Raw genomic sequence first — 6,017 nt, 5'->3', positions numbered from 1 at the left:
TATTAATAACTCTTGTCTTGATTATCAATACTAAGTTGTAATTTTTTATCGATAATGCTACAAAATGAGTCTTGTCTTGTATGTGTGGGAAGATTATGATGGATTTGTTACTAAGCATATTTTGATATGCACCATGTTATCGGAATTTACGATCGACTTTGAGAAGAATGAAAGGGTCCTTGAAATATTCAGCATGTATATAAATAAGAAGATAGCAGCATAGTGGTGGTAAGTGAAAAAAAAAAAAAGATGAAGCCAAGAGTGGGAGAAGTTTTGGAATTCAGAACCCCACAGCACCCATCTTTGGGAACAAATAACTGGGGAGGTGCATCTCCTTTGCTAGCAAGAAACGTACCCAAGGAATGTCTTGAACAAAAGTATTCAAGACTCAACACTGTGAGGACTCGAGATGAGATATTTGCAGCTGATTATTGTGTGAGTGAAAACCCCATTGAAGAGAGTGGAGGAAGTGAGAAGAAAAGGAACAAACGCATAAAAACTCTGTTTAGGATGATATTTGTGAGGAAAGAGAAGAACACAATTAGGTTGGGTTCACGTTTGAAGAAGAGAATAAGGTTACCTAGACTTGATCCTAAAACCAGGTGGCCACAAGGTTGGTGTTGATTGCTCCATGCAACCCACCCATATGTTGTTCTCTTCATGTCCATTTCAATATGAAAAATCTCTATCTTTTTTCTTTTTCATTTTTCTCAGCATGTCTTGTGCATGCACGGGTAATGTTTCTTGTTTTACTTCAAAAGTTCTCCCTTCAAATGTTAATATTGTCTTGTGTTTAGAAGTGTGCTTAATTTAATCTCATAAAGTAATCTCTTTATTTTAAAATTATTTATAGTTTATTAGGTGTTTTTTTTTTCAATATTTATCTCCAGATATGGATCTGCGAAAAAATTACCTGAAAAATAAACTAATTTTAATATAAAGTATTTTAAGCGATTGTAATTAAATAAGCTAGTTACTAACTTTAGAATTTAAGAAGTTCCGAAAACCAATCACCAACTTATAGAACCAACTTATTAATTCATGGTGATAAAAAAAATTATTATTTTATTACCAACTTATTATAGAATCAACTTACCAATTATAGTTTAATTTATTTTTTATCGATAAAAAATAATAATTAATGATAATGGGAAGAATAATTGAAAGAGAAAAATAACAATAAGAATTTTACTAACATGAAAAATATGAAATAGAAACCAATTCTAGAGAAAAAAAATAATTAGTTGCTATAGTAACTAAATTAGAGATCATTTTAAAAACTAAAAAAAAATTGTTTCTAAATTAGTTTCTATTATTGTTAAATGATTTCTAAATTGGTATCTAATTAGCAACCAATGTTTTAACTATCCATTATTTAGTTTATAATTAGATACCAATTTATAAACCATTTAATGATAATAAAAACTAATTTAGAAACCAAAAAATTTTTAGTCTTTAAAATGGTATCTAATTTAGTAATTATAGCAATTAATTTTTTTTATCACTAGAAATTAGTTTTTATTTCATGATTTTTAATTGAATTAGATATTAATTTCTCAAAAAAAAAACACAATATTATAATTTGTTTTGAAACAAAAAAGAAAGTAAAAAATAATATCGAAATCCTTAAAGTATTTAGTTTAAGGATGTCTGAGGTTGGGCACCAGAAAACTTTTTCGTCAAGTAATTATATAGACTAATTTTGATAAAATCGTATATCCATAATCAAGTAATTTATATATAATATAGGAAGCTGAACATAACACGGTTTAAACTCTCAATTATTTAAAATATCTTAAGGCAGATCCTTTCCTTGAAGAAAACGTAAAGATGCAAAGTTTAAAAGTTGCTACGTATTAGAAAAATTCTCCATCGTTTTTAGTTAATTTTATATTTTATCAATAAATTACCATTATTAATAAATTTATTTGTTGAAATATTTGTTGTTTGACACGTCTTAAGAAATTTTGTTGCTTATGTGCTTTAGTATCCATTTACAAATTGAAATGGTTTTTGTCGGCCATTGTGAGAGAAATTGAAAATTGGTACATATCAGCATGTGCTCTTAATGGGCCACAATATAAAAGGCCAGCCCATGCCTTGATATGAGTGATTGGGTACCGTACCACTCTAATCACAACTTTGGTTAAGAGAATTGTTTATTTGTTTAAATTTAATCCTAAAAATTGATACCAATAAATAGCTATTTCTTTGAATTAAATTAAATATGTTCTTTGAATTATTATTTTTTTGTTATTTCTTGTATGTGTTAATAAAGTTGGAAAAAATAAAATGATTGGTGGAACCAGCAATAGCTGAATCGTATTCTACAGCCAGTTTTATTATTTTTGTGTCATTTTCGTTCATTTCTTCTTATAACACATTACTAAAAGTCCGGAATGTGTTTGTTGATAACCTCATACCAAATTTCAATTTACACCCACCATTTTGACTTGTTCAAATCGGAGATATTTCTGATAAGTTGATTTTTATTATTATTTATAATTGATAGAAGTGGGTTGTTAGAGCAACACTTTTGATTAAGATTTCTTAACAATTGGTCTACTTAGATTTATATAAATATAATACAAAATTACACATGAATTACGGTTGACAAACTATATTCAAGTCTTATTAATGGAAAAATTATATATAATAATTTAAAGTAACAAAGAGATTATACAAGAGGTTAAATAATGAATGAGATATTTTTACAACTAATACAATAATACCTCCAGTAAAAGTAGATAGTCTATATTACAAAAAATACATATATTTATATTGGTTATTTCTAGATTATATTTAATTTTTCTTTAAAATATTGTTAAAGAGCTTTATTATAATTAAAATAAATCATAACCAAGTCCACCATATCACAAGTGATATAGGATAAAGGAAAAAGAAAATCATATATTGAGATATTTGTGGGCAATTTGAGATATTTGGAATCATAGGAATAATATTTTTTAGAGTTAATGTGACGGATGTAGAGGATATATTTACAGTGACACAAATAAAGGCTTGAGTGTGGATTAAACATAAATACTTAAATATATATTTTTCATACCCGCAATGATGCATTCACTCAATTGAATGTTTGAAATTGGTTAAGTAATGGTTATCCCTGCAACATTTTTTTTCTTTTGCAGGTTAGGTCCAGGTCACATATAGAATACAAACTTTTATGCACTCAACTCTAAATGTACGAGACTGGAGTTGAACAACTTATTTCTCAACTTCTTTAGGAAGAGAATGTTGTTTTGGAAGAGAAAGGAAAGAAAGATTTAGTAGTACGTAATATGTTTTGGATCATGGAATATATATGCTTTATAGGTATTGCTTTAGAATGCTTCAAGTGGATAGGAATGCAGATTTTGTAATGCTACTACAGACATTACTGCAGAAAACAACATTAATGACGGTTAAAAATAGCATTTAAAGATGATTTTAAACCGTCCTTAATTTGGGTGTAGTTATAAATCAAAAATTTATAACGACGGTTCTAGAACTGTTGTTAATTCAACAAATAAAAAATAAATAAAAAATAAAAAGTTGGCACGGAAACGAAGGGAGGAACTTCGGTGGGGGACGGTTGGACGCGGAGGTCGCGGTTGGGGTGGTGTCATGTAGAGCTGGAGTGCGAAGCTGACGCGTTTTCGGTGCAGTGCAATTGAGGTTGAGAGTGAAGGTTGCGGTGTTGCGCGAGCTGACACTTTTCTAGTGCGGTGTGGTTGGGGTAGTGTTGCGCGACTGAAGTGATAGAGGTTGTGCGACGATGGTTTCGCGGTGTGGTGGAGGTTGTGGCTGGAGTGTGGTGGTACAGAGACGAGTGTGTGAGAGTTAGAGTGAGAGAAGTGATATTGAAAAGAATGAGCACATGATAAAATAGGAGAGAGAGAGAGAGAGACGCACACGACACAACACTTTTTGAAAAAAAATTTCACTTTTTCACGACGGTTCTTCCTAGAACTGTCTTTATATCTCTTACAAATTAGTTTTTAACGACGGTTCTTCCCAAAACATTCTTTATATGTCTCCCAAAACTATATTTAATGATGGTTCCCCCTATAGTCGTCGTTAAAACACAATATAATTACGAAATTGTCACCGTCTTCGTTTTACAACAGTTTTCGACTAACCGTTTTTATATGGGGTCGTGGTTTTGATATTTTGTACTAGTGAGGTGATTTTTTTTTGTCTATGTGTTAAGTTTGTAGGTGAGAGCATGAAAAGGTTGAAGTGTTTGGCAGGTAGTGAGACTCATTCCGAGGAAGGGTAGTACATGTATAGTATGCCCTATTTTTTGCTATATTTTTTTTTTATGAGTGGAGTACCTCTAATAAGTATTTTTTTGATGTCACTTCTAACTATAGATAAACAAAGTAAATAATAAGGTGACTACACGAATTGTGACTTCTTGCACATGTATGTGGGAGACATACTCATAGAAAATTACTCTAGAATTTTGATCATATGATTTTTGTTGTATTTACACAAATGTGAAATGAATACTTATAAAAAATTACATCAAAGATTCAATCACGAGAGTGTTACTACACCCAAAAGACACAATCATAAAAAATTTCACTAAAATTTTGATGTTACGAGTGTGGTTAGGTCCACATGATTATGGAAGATGTACTCATATAAAAATTATACTAGAAGTTTAACTTTAAGAATTATGTTCACATGATTCTACAATATACTATATGTATTCTTATAAAACAATTATATGTGTTCTTAAAAACAATAACATATATTATATATGTATTTTTACGAAAAATTATGTTAAAGATTCAATTATAGAAATATGATTGCATTTGTATATTGAAAAACACTTATACTTCTCTAGTTAATACAAATTAGAATAGTGAAAACTTTTTTTTATTCACGTGGTCATGAAATATATTACCAAATTAATATACAAGCATAAATATGAGTTTAGATAATACATAAATATATTATTATACAAACTTTATGAGTTTCTTTAAAAATAAAGGATATAAACAATCATAAAATAATTATTTCTTAAAGAAATTATTGTAATTTGTTAGTTTTTATTTTTTGTATATAATTTTCTATGAATTAATTTATAAATAACACCTCATTTATATTTGATATATCAAGTCATATTTTAATTTCTAAATAAGTTATATTTTAAGTATTTCGCACTTAAGAATAACTCATCTATTAACTAAGGTAAGTCATTATAACAAGTTCAAACCACTACTTTTTACACTTGGGACAAAAACATAATTACTTATATTTGATTCCGTGGACAACAATAAAATAAAAAGAGAAAAAAAAAAACAAAGTTTTTGCATAAAGTTGTTTCTAGAGCATCTTCAAAAATAATTTTCTCCCATTTTAGTTAGTGCAAAAAACAAGTAAAAACTGGTGGCTCGAACTGGTAAGCCATTACTATGTAATGATCTTGTTTAATGCATCTCCTGAGAAGGCAATTTTATTATTTTAGGAGGGAGAAGGGGACAGTTTAGGTTTTTTAATGAAGATGATGGTTCAACTGTAAAATTTGTGCATTTAATCTTATTGATCAATGTTGTTGACCCACATCTTCATAAAATATCTGCATTGTTTTCTAAATTCTTAACCTTAGTGGCTTTGGATATTTTTACCCTTAGATAAGAAACAAGGAAATGATAACAAGATTTCATTGTCATGTAAACACTGTTTAAAAGAACTACCAAATCAGTTTTACTGCATGGACTGAACTCAAAGGTTATAATCGAATAGGTTATAAAGAGATTGGTAGTTCTGGTCAACCTAAAAAACAATGTAAAGCGCGGGTTCAACATTTACCCATTTTAATTTATTGTGTGCTCTGCGTCATTTGTAGACTTCGAGAAACGGGTCGATATGTTCGGTAACTTCAATAATATTTCTCTTAATATTTTATTTTATATTTTAAATATTATTAAATATTTTTATTTATTATTTTTTAGTAATAATCGTATCTCAACCTTGTAAAATCAGCTTATAAAGTGAGGTTTGTATTC

The sequence above is a fragment of the Phaseolus vulgaris genome, chromosome 1 (assembly GCF_051622355.1).
Source record: "Phaseolus vulgaris cultivar YP4 chromosome 1, ASM5162235v1, whole genome shotgun sequence".
Classification (NCBI taxonomy): Eukaryota; Viridiplantae; Streptophyta; class Magnoliopsida; order Fabales; family Fabaceae; genus Phaseolus; species Phaseolus vulgaris.
Note: the sequence above shows the minus strand (reverse complement) of the source record.